Raw genomic sequence first — 12,231 nt, forward strand, 5'->3', positions numbered from 1 at the left:
TGCTTCGTTTGTTGTTTTTTCGTAATACATTTTGAGCAATTTGCCTTAATGCACATTTAATGCAGACAACAAACACAGCAACAACAATGGATGGGCCTCTGCTGTCAGTTTATGGCATAAAACGTGAGTGACATTTTTCTTCATTAAATTTAACACATTGTCAACAGCTCTCGTTTGGCAGATGCTGCTGCTGCGGCTGCTGCTGCAGTTGAGTATTTACCCCTACGGCAGCGAATGCAATTTTCCAGCTTGTCAATCAACTGAATGCGCTGCCCAGTGCTGGAGATAGTTGGAATTATGGAGGAGGCGAAACGAATTGCATGTCTGACTGGCATCAAGTCATTTGCATGGGCACCACTTTGGCCATTTAGCACTCAATAATTTGCTGCTCACCGAAAACCAAACAGCAGCATTAATTAATAGCCAGTTCCGCCGACACATGAATGGCGGCACAAATTGGTTCTAGCCGCTGCAGTGGCTGCACGTGTGTTGCAAGTGGAATGAGGTGCCACACAGCATCAAGGGGACTCTTCAAAATTAGACAAAGTATATTTTTACCACAAGCAACAAAAACTCATGTTTCGTGGGGCTCAGCAGCAGCAGAAGAAAAAAATCGGATAACGAGATAAATTTGTCTTCCTTTGTTTGACTTGGAGTGTAATTTTGTTAGAAATGGAAAGTTTTATTGTTGTTGTCATTTACTTCAAAGCGAATCTCCCAAACTAAACGTTTCGATGCAGCTGCCTCTGGCTTTGGCTTTTGCTTTTGCTTTTGCTTTTGTTGCTCGCTCTTCGTTTTTTGTTTCTACTTTTTTCTAACTGAATCTCCATTCAATTGTCTCCCGAGCTAAGTGTTTATTTGTGTTTACATTTGTAATGTGAGTGGGAGAAAGAAATACCAAAATATTAAAACAATTATAAAGTGGTAGGCGTGAATTTCTTTCAAATATTTTCTACATAAAAGCGAGGAGGAGATACACTTTGTGTAATGCAACATGACGAGGCTGATTCTGAGTTGTAAGTAATAGAAATAGTGCGTATTCTTGTTATTTAAAAATAAATATTAAGAGGCCTCATTAAAAAGAATTGTACAAATCTTAATTTGTTTTCAATGTGAAAGTATTTTTTAACTGCCAAGGGGAAATCTTAAAAATCGTTGTCTATATAAGAAAACCTTTAAAATCTGATAAAAATAATTCAGTCCTACAATTTCTCGGCACATAAATTGAAACCAGAACGAAAGCTTAAGGCTGGTCTGTAGTTCAGGGGCTAATGTGCTGCGCACATTGTTTAATGTGGGGCCAATTATGGTGGTGTTTAATTAAATATGCTGCTAACGATGTTGCAGCTGCTGAAAGACGTAGGCAATTGGCAAGTTGTGGAGTTCGCATGCCATTTGCAGTCGATGGCAATTGTAATTGTGGTTGGCACTGCTTCCCGGTCTTGCGACATGCTGCCTGGGAGCCGCTGCCACAACGCCCCCTTTCACTTCTTACCTGGCAGCGACAACACATTGTTTGTGGCAGTCGCCTCGAATTACAAGTGTTTTACATGAAGGCGGCTGTCAGGTCTTCAATTGGATTTGCAATTGCAGTTTGCCTTCAATTATACACATATACATGTGTATATGTATGAAGAACCATGGGTGTTGGAGGCGTGGCAGGCAAGCAAGTTGCATGCCAAGATTCATTTCTTGTTTACGCATTTCTGCATTCCATGGGAATATTGTGAACTAAGCAGCGTAGTGTAAAAGTGTTTTTCTTACCTGCTTGGATTGTGTTCCTGGCACGTTTGCTGTCCGTTTATGTTGATCGTTTAGTTTGCCTGCAAAGATGAAGCAATGCATAATAAACATTAATTTGATGATTGTCACAAGCAATTACAGCTACAACTACAACTGCATTCGGCACAGTTCAATACCCTTGGGGCGCATGCAATTTTTTATTTGGCCAGCTCACATTGCTTGAAATCGAATTACCAAATGTTAAAACCCTCCAACCGCCCGCAACTGAGCGGCGCCAAGGCTGGCCCATTGGCTGGCCTGGCCAGCTACAAGCAATGACCCGAATTCGATGCACGTTGCGCTCGTGTTTCGTGCCTCCCATTGGCAATACCCGTCCTGGCCTGCAAGCAGCTGCTGCTTTTGGCTTGAGTCTGCCTTTGAGCCAAGTCAACTCAAGTCATGCCCAACCCAGTCACTTATATATATATATATATATATGTATGTATATATATATATATATATATATATTTTGGCACGCAAGTGTTGGCATTTGGGCGCATTTAATCGACACCAGAGTATCAGTGTCGTCGTCACAGCAGGTCGTAATCGAGCCGCCTGAGCTGAACATTTTTTATTGTCACTCTCTCGAGCTGTTGACCAAGTTGCAGCCAGTTTATGCACTTGAACACTTGGCTTTGTTCTGACAAAAAAAATATAGAAGCTTTTATCAAGGCTAACATGCCGAGCTACAAGTGCTTTTTGCTTTTACCACTTTTAATAGTTGGCCATGGCGCACACTCGTTCTAGTGACCCGTCGCACCAACTGTCCCGCTTTAAGTGATTTTTCTTATTGGTTTGCTAACCAGCAATTAATGGTCATAACCAGAATAAATCAAATATGCAATTCCACAAATTTGCATAACGTTCAAAAGAGCAAATTTAATTAATATGACTTATTTCTTATGCAGCCCAAGGGGCGCACAAAGTTTGCATAAAAGTGTAAGAGAATAAATTGAAATCAATTAATTTGCTTTGAACCTGAAAGTTCTTATAACAAATTAAGCCTTTACATTTATTAACTCAATAATTCTTTGACATAAGTCTAAACAAAACTTGCTCAGACTTCCTTGTTCATGTAATTAAAATCAGTAATCTGTGGGGCTGACGTTCAGGTGACTAATTAATGGCCAGCCTGACATAAATTCAACATAAATAAGCTGTAATATTAAAATTTAAGTTCGCAAATCATGTAAAATTTATTGAATACTAAAAAATTCTAATTATTTTCTCCAATTATTTCAGTTGCTGATCATCCAAATATTATTGCTTAAGAAATGAACGTAAAGTAAATCTCAAAAAATTATAGATAAACGAAATAAACTGGTGACATTTTGATAAATTTGCAAATTCAAGTAAAGATAATCCATTGGATTAACAAGAGTACAGACATTTCAGACTTGATCAGGATTAAGTTCAATGCAGTGGCTGGTAGCTGTTGGTATTGCTCAGCCACATCGCTTGGTGGTTGGTGGTGCTGCTAACGGCTGTTTAATGAACAGACATTCCATTTAGCACTTGATCCGTTGCTGGATCTGTTCATTAGCATGTGGACTGACAGCACGAGGAGTGGGCTGTTGCTTAAGCGTGCCGAGAGATACGGCAAGAACTGGATTTGGTTTCGGAATCGAAGTCAGTCATATATTTAATTAATTGTTTGGCATTCTCTATGGCACTCGTGTGCAGTGAATGGCCCTGGGCTTCATAATAGGTAATGCTACGGTGTCTATCAGCCGGGCAGCATACAAACATAGATATGATACCTAGAATTTGGCTCTGAACTGGCGCAGTTTTATGCTAGCTGTATGAGCCAAATGCTGATTTCTATCCACGGTAATAACAAGAGCTCCAAATTGTCTGCAGTCGCATGTTCAGGAAGTTACTTTGGCTACCTTTTGCGGATTCAACAGAATTTCAAGAGCTCCAAATGAAGTACGTGAACCAGCCCACAGCCGGTGTTGTGGGGGGGGGGGGGGCAGTTGGGGCATAAAAATAAAGCAAACACTGAAGGTCATTACCGGAAAAACGGGTTTCTCTTGTCTGCACCAGCGAAGTGAGTAAGCATTTAGCATTAAAATACCGTTGGGATTATGGCACTGAATATGCATGGGCGTTCGCCTTAATGGCCAACGCTTAACGCTGTCAGTTGCCAGTTGCCAGTTGCTAGTTGCCAGTTACTAGTTGCCCCTTGCTAGTTACCAGTTGCTGTTCCAGTTGCCCCATAAAAAAAGGCAGCAGCCACAGCCGCAGCAACAGCAACTGCATCTGCATAAATTATGCACTCAGAGACACTTGCAAATTGTCATTCGACAATGTATCCACGACGACGACGCAAATGATGATGATGACGATGATAATGATGATGATGGGGATGACATGGCAATTGAAGCCGTGTTTCAAGCCCACGCCAAGCCAACGCCTCATTGCTGCCAGCGGCTTGATACTGATTTTTGTTGTCGCTAAAGCTTAACTGTATTTTGTAAAAGGTTAACGCCGGCTACTTGCATAAAGTCGATGCAATATCATGACATTATGTGGCATCGCAATCGGATGAAGTGATCAGGTAACAGATTGTTGAGGAAAAGTTTTAAACGGGAATCATATAAACTTGATATTAGCTTGAATATAACAATTGATATTTTAGAATTGCAGCTATTCATGTTTCTTTATATTATTACAAAAAAGTTGAACCGGTTCGTAGCCGGAATTTTAATTAAGTTTCTGAAAACTCTTCAGATCTAAGATTATCCACATTACAAGCACCTAGCAGTTGTTAAAATTGTGCAACATTCAAGCAACTTCCAAAAAATCAATGAAATTAATTGAGCTGATGGTCGGTTGCCTATCAAGTGTGAATCGTAATTGAATTAAGTTGATTGATAGAATGTTTAATAATTTTTAATTTTAATTAAAATATATATCATGAGCATATTAACAAACCTCTTCATATAATATCTCTATATCATTTCTATGACAGCTTAGCTCAGAGATTCCAACCATGTCTTCAAACTGTACCAATTAATAACAAAAGAATCAGACAAATGGACTATAGATGATATGAATTTAAACATAATCGATGACTAAAGCTGCTATTAACTTTAACATAAACTATGAATATTGCATCATTGATTATAAGCACTCGCATACTGCATATGACTATGCCCACTCCATCTAACGGCCGAGTCACTTCAAAAGAATTCTCGAAATTCTCGCTTGCTGCCTAAAAGCTTATATATTTTCCATAATTTCGGACTGTTAGCTAAACAAATTTGTTACGGCTGCTGCTAAATGTAACTGTAAGTGGCATCAATGGATCGAGAGCTAGTCGAAAACCGGTTAGGCACTTCTTACGCAGCAGCTAGAAATGTCAAGCTTTTTATGATTGGTTATTTATGCACAGTCAATGGCACAATCCCCCAAAAACCAAATGATGTTAATGTTGGCTGTTGGCTGTTGGCTGTTGATGTTGACTGTTGGCGATGCCGTTCTTTTCTAACCGTTAGCTGGCCAATGCAACAGCATTTGAAATGCAGAGAGATGAGTCTTTGGACACGTTGCAACTTTCTACAAAACAGAAGAAGAAGAAAACGAGTTGAGTGGCATCATTTGCTTTTTACAGCATGGCTACGCCCAACAGCCCAAGTTGGTGTCCGAGCACAAGTCGCCCCACAATTGAATGCTTCAATGGAGCAGAAAACGTTGGGTAGCTGCAACTTGCAACTTGCAACTTGCAAGTTGCGACTTGCTCGTCGCGTATGTCAGTCGCTGTTGATTTGCTGCAAATGTCACTGCAAATGAAGCTCAAGTTAATTTTCATATGCATTGCCTCGCCCGTTTGCCTGGGGCATGACCGTTTCCACTTGAGCGCAACGCCTCGCATGCTAATTTATGCATTAATTTTGGTTGATAACCAACAAAAGCGTCAAGATTTGGCGAAAGAGCACAACTTAATTGTGCGCAGAGCTGAAGCAAATTGCAATTTAGCCAGACAATTAATTTGTCAAAACTAAACCGGCTCGTCGTGGAGGCTGTGGACTGTTGCACCAGCGCAGCTGCTGCTTCAAGATAACCATAGACCACAACTCGTTGGCAGGTGTCGCAACTTTCACCTTGACCGGTTGCCAAATTGAAGTCAAACATCTGCAGCCTCGACGTCGTCACAGCTCTATGCCAAATAGTAATCACTTAACAAAATCTAACGCATTTAATTAGATAACTTCGCTTAGAGCGACGACGCGTGATGTATTCACATCAGCCTGAGCCAAAACAAAGAACTTCCCTTCACAAATGCGAGCTAAATGCGAATCGTTCGCTTATTTGCATTTCAAAGCTGGCCAAATTGAACAGACAACTGCAAAAGGCATTGAAAAGCTCAGTCTTTTGGTACCTAATTAGCGGCAACGAGTTGTGAGCATGATAAATATTCAAAGATACGCCAATAGAAATGTGAAAATCGAAATACGAAACACGAAATGCGAAATGTGATCACAGCATGAAAGCTGGAAGCCGCATAGATACGAGTATCTTGTCGACTAAACAAACATCTATTATTGATCGAAAGTTGAATGAACTGCGTAAAGACCGTAAATTGGTAGCTAATAATTATGGGCTCTTAAGCAAATAGAAGCGGCAAAATAATTAAAAGAACATGAAGGTTTCTCATATTCTGATTGTCATGCTAACATAACCTCAAAAAGATCTGTGAATAATACCAAATCTAAACATTTGTTTACTCTTTCAAAAGATTTGAACTTAGTCCACTTTTTTTATATTGTTATTAATTTGGATTTGTTTAGAAAGCGTAGTCTTAAGTCTTTAATATATTTTATATACTTGATCTTCGATCAACCTCTTTTCAGTCTTTTTTATGCAAATTAGATCAGTTGAGGTATTATCAAATTTGCCTATATATATTAACACACATCGAATCGATCTATTAAGTCACATAGCTGTTGTGATCAAGATCGAAGAATTTTACCTTAACTTCTCTTAATGTGGGACAACATTATGAATACATTTTATTAATGACAAGATGCTCACATATAAATGAGATCGTGGAAACCAGATTCACACACTTATGAAATACAAGCATAGGTAAAGTGTTTTTAGCAAATGTTTTTGTTTAAATAAACCACTATTAAAATTCCACTGTGAGCAACAAGTCACAGTCAACATTGCAAAAATGTAATAAAAGACTTCGAGATGCTACAAAGGCTAAGAGCGTCAGAGAAGATGTGCATATAATTGTGACGCTCACTGTGCGTGGCAATGGCATAGTTAGCGCGGCGCGGTTTGTGCATGTATGTAGATAGCTCCACGTAGATATAAGCTAGAGGCTGTCTGCCCCACCACCTCCAGCTCCACCTCCACCCTCAACTTAATTACGCCCCTGCATTGAGAAAAAAAGCAAAAGTAGCGGCATTTTTCAGTTTCATTGGCAGCCAGGCATGACGATAGGTTTGGGGGAATGGGATCAAGCCAGCTGCTAGATATGTCCAAGAAACTGAGCTTGGGGCACGGAGCATGTGGCATGTGGCATGTGGCATACCAGTGCACAAAAATATCATAACTTTAAATTAATTAATGCATTGCGAGATAAAAGCTTAGGCTTGTATCTAAATATTTGTCTCGCTTTCTGCCATCTCTGAATTGAGTTGTGGCTTTGTTGTGGCTGCCACACACTAAACATAAATCAAATGACGGTGAAAACCGTTAAACACGTGGCGTCTGAATCATATACGTGAGTGCTGCAGCCACCCGCCTGCATTGTTGAGTGAAAACGTTTATATGTAGAAGCCTGCATGGAAATTAATTTTCATTTCCCTCTACGGAGGGTCAGGGTGTTTCTCCTCCAAATGCTTGGCAACTTCCTCATTTATGGACTTTGCCAGAGAACAGCTTGAGCCTCGTATGCAACAGTTTTACATATATAATTAGACCTATATATATATCATATGCAGCCATGTATCTGATTCCCTAAGTGCGTGCGCCCCTCGCGGCTATTATTAGCTGTGCCTCCCGTCTGGCCCCTGCCTCCTCATTGGTCTCATGGCTCCCTTAAGTGTTCAGTTCCGCTGGTTGCTTGTGCGACACATGCGGATGCTGATTGAGTATCAAAAAATGCATTCGTTAGAACTGCTGCAATAGGCGGCAATTGCATAATACGAGCAGAGTCTAACTAGCTGGAAAATGATGTCACCTTGATGATGCAATTTCTAGACGGAAGAGTTCGCCTAATTGTGAAAGACAGCGTCCTACAGGCCTTAATAGGCGGAACGTGAGGCACAATAATAAAATATTTAAATGACACTTTTTCAGCCGACAACGTTGCTAGTTAGTTATTGGTTTAATAAAAAGAATTGGATAGATTTTTTTGTTATTCTAGGTAAATTGGTTTAAAATTGAAATCAGGAAAACAAGTTTGAGCAGGGTCAATAAATTGCTTAGCATTTGAATTGATGTTTCAAATTCTCAAAGAAAATTATAGAGTAAGTATATAATATTAGATACAGTAAAACCGTAACCCGAAGCAATCGCCCTGTTTATGCTCTCTGTGCAATTCGAATGCATTCACGAATGACTTTGGCTACGCTTTCATTGCAATTGAGCTAATTTGAATAGCAAACTCCCTCGCTCAAGTCCATGGGCTTTGACTTCGAATTGATGACATAAGTTTGTACATAATGTACATCAACGTTCATTGCCATTGCTTTCACCTCAAGTACAGAGGCATTGTTAATGCTGTTGTTGTTGTAGTGGGGGCTCGCCTAATATGAGCCCCTTGTGCATTTAACATTGAATTAGCAGTGCCCACGTCTGCAACACTTATTTGACCACGCATTCATCTGTGACCTTAGCCTTCGCACAAGCAGCAAGTTGAGCCTGAGATAATCGACGAGCAGATACCCCATATGTAGCATTGAACCATCTCGTTGCTTCCAAAGTAGAAAAGATCGGAGCACCTGACTGCTTGTGTTACCTGTTGGTAATTGCTTGTTCCAGAAGATCATAATACCCGCTTTCAAAAAGCACAGGGTATGCAAATAACCCAAGGCACAGGCAAAAGAGACTCATTATTATTATATTATTATTAGAAATTAACCGGAGGCAGCACAAAGCAAATTCATTTGCTATTGGCTTTGCAGCTAAGGCTGAGGCTGAGGCTGAGGCTGCGGCTGCGGCTAATGCGACACGATCTTTTACATATTTATGGTAGCTTTTGCTGCTTCGTCTTTCATTTTTGGTTGCCTTTACAGTAGCGAGCTTCATTTGATTATAGATATGTATGATTATATATATGTATATATATAGATATGTATAGCGCCTGTTGACCTCGTCGTATTGCGAAATATGCCGTTGAATCTTTTAGTTGCTGCAGCAGGCAGTAGATTTGTTATAGCATTGGTTGCAGCCTAGCGGTACAAACCAGTCAAGAGCGAGGTATAAAATATTTATGGCGGCATCGCAGCAAAAAGGCTGCGCTGAAGACGAAGTCAAGCAAAAAGCTTGATCTGAACTTTGAGGCCATTGGCTGTACATCGTATGTATAAATACATCGATGTATGTGTAATGCATTTAAATACATTTATGTACATATGTAAATTGCCTGCAAAAAAATAATTGCTCATGTGACCTTTGTTTTAGCTAAAGCCAAAGCCTTCCCCTTGAATGCTGCTGCATTGTTTATTTGCTTGCATGTCTGGCGATATGAAAATATTTTGATTGTCTGGCCTTTGGCAGTGGGAAAGAGCTCAGAGCCGAGCTAGACACATGGCACGCATGCAGCACTGTGCGCATAAGCAACGAATCAATCAAGCGACGCCACCGACGCCGTCGACACCATCGACGCCATCGTCTGTCCGTGCGCATGCCCAGAGGCGCCAAATTTAATGCGGTGCTTCTATAAGTGGCTAATTATGTTAGATAGCCTGGTTGATAAGACCCTGCGGCTGCCCATTAGAGGGCAAACGCATTTAATTGTAATAAACGCAGCAAGCGCAGGCATTACAAAATTATTATAATAAGTAGTTCGCTGAGAGTATCCCATAGATGCAGATGCAGTTGCAGTTGCTGAGCTTGTGTTGCTCACAAGACGCACAGCAAGCGGCACAGCAATTGAAAACATTCAAGTGCTAGCTGATCTGCATAAGTGAACGCCACGTAATAGATACGCAGCTAGCCAGATGGGTTGTATCTGCATCTATGCACAAATATATATATATATTTATTTATATATATGTGTACAAAAGTATCTGCAAGAACGCAAACGTCGATGGCCGCTATGGGGTCGTTCATCTTGATGGGAGCGTGGAAGCGTTTTGATGACTGACTGCCTGTAATGCGGAAAGCGCGTAGCACGCTAAAAACACGCCGATATACATACGTTGCTATATACATAGAAAATTTGTGCAAGCATATGGAAGATACTTTGTGCGTTAGGCAGCTGCAAAAGCTGTCCCAAGTCACACTCGCACACGCTCCCAATGACAGCCATTGAAATTTTTGGCTTCGCATAATTTTTCAGTATTCTCCATTCGATCTCGCCAGATAGTCTGCGCTGTGTGTACTCATAATAGTCATAATAATGAGCAGGAAGTTTCAGAAAACGCCGAAATCGGCTTATAGCATTAGGCGTCAGTGTTATGTGACAGATGGACAGGCAGACAAACGGACAGATAGACAGACAGAGAGACAGACGGTGCACAACAAAGCCTAAATTGAAACTTAGCCGAGATGCTTTGGCGATAATTAAAAGCGAAAACTGTTACAAGGCTTTATTTGTCGCATTGCATAAGCAGTCTGCATCTGTGTTAATTACACACTTACACTAATTGCAACAAATAAGTTTGAATCAAATTTAGTTTCGTTATTTAATTAAATTGAAAACTTTTTCGACGGCTGCCAATCAACAATTTGGAACCGATAAATATGGAAGGCATATCATTCAATTGAAGCTGGCTGTGCAAGCGGAAGTTAAAGTTTAAAATTATATTTTTCATTATATTCATATTCGGCTGAGATGAGGTTTTCCAATAGCTCCAACTGCGGAAGTCTTTTCAAATTCGGTTGCTCAGTAGCCGCGCCGGGCTAGGCAAACGAGTTTTCAATATTTAATTGCACAAAATTGTAATTGCGCTTAATTGTTGCGCAAACAAGCCGGCTACGCTGACTCAATGCGTACAGATTTATATATATATATAGATATATATATGTATATAGATTTCTTATAATTGGCTTTGGCAAGTTGTGAGAAAAACCAATACTCAATCTTAATCTCACGTGGGCATTGGAACGTGGTGCTGGTCATGTCACGCAATCGCACACGATATGTAAGCCCCGACATAAGATCTGAGTCTGTGGCTCTGACTCAGCGGAAAATGCAAAGGCTTAGCTGAAGCGGGAGGCTAACTGACTGTCATTATTAGATTTTTCTTTTACTTTTTATCTAGTTTATAATTGTTGAACAATTCTTATTTGTTGACTTAATAAGTTTCACTTGCGTAGGGTTGCTTTTAGATGCAAATTATATGTTTTAAAGGCTGTAAAAATACCGAGCCTAAACATATTTAACATTTGTTTCATTTCTCGGCAAGTGTGAGGCGTGGAAAGGCACGACTAATGCAGGTTACACAATCGTACAGAGAATGCTCGCTCGCGGCCAAGCTCGGCTACTTCAGTTACATATGCTTGCAATTGTGAAATGTATTTAAACTCTTAACACCCACACACAGTCACGAACTAGGCACAGAGTGCGCTGCACTCTAAACTACTTTCAAAATGTTTTCACTTGCTGCAGCCGGAGAAGGCGCAACACACCTTTAAAGTGCCCACCCAGCATGAGCAGGTTAAGGCACAGCTGCCACCAACCATCCGCCAACTACTGCAATTTGCAGAACGTGCTGAGAGTGCATTTAAGCTGTCGACGGGACGAAAAAATTGTGGTAAAATATTTAGAATTATCTGAGGCAAATTTGGAAAGCGGCGCCAAGGCTAGCGCGCTGCTGCGTGCTGCACGTGCTGCACAAGTCACATGAATCACGCGATCGATTCGAAAGGGGCCACTAAATCATGGGCAGACGGACGTTCGATTCGCAGCTGAAATTGCTGGCAATCTGGCTACAAAAAATAAAAGCTTAGGCGAAAGGAGCGTGACTATGAAGGATTTACACATGGCCATAAATCGTATATTGCGAGGGGCAAGTTGCCCTGCAACATTGCAACAGCAGCAACAGACTAAAAATCGCTGTAACAATGTAACAAAGCAAATGCCGGCAATCGGAGTTGTTTTTCTTATTGATAAGTCGATTTTATTTCTGTTGTCCAAGCTTTTGTCGGCTTGCAAAATCGTGGCTTGTAATTATTGGCCATTATTATTGGGTCTAAATGCGCCAACCATTCACCAACAGCCGGAACTGTAGCATCGACGTTGTCTGCCCGGTGCAGTCTGGCCAG

At 40.7% G+C, this 12,231-nt stretch overlaps 1 protein-coding gene across 1 annotated transcript in view; it reads right to left on the reverse strand.

Annotated features, from left to right (window-relative positions):
* LOC111599555 (serine-rich adhesin for platelets) overlaps positions 1–12,231 on the reverse strand; it is a 34,455-nt gene that overhangs the window by 15,841 nt on the left and 6,383 nt on the right. Inside the window, exon 2 of the mRNA XM_023315222.2 lies at positions 1,765–1,823. The gene's annotated coding sequence lies outside the window, so the exon portion shown is untranslated. The remainder of the gene's footprint in view (positions 1–1,764; positions 1,824–12,231) is intronic.

This window comes from Drosophila hydei, unplaced genomic scaffold, assembly GCF_003285905.1.
Source record: "Drosophila hydei strain 15085-1641.00,03,60 unplaced genomic scaffold, DhydRS2 tig00008121-arrow-pilon, whole genome shotgun sequence".
NCBI classification, from domain to species: Eukaryota; Metazoa; Arthropoda; class Insecta; order Diptera; family Drosophilidae; genus Drosophila; species Drosophila hydei.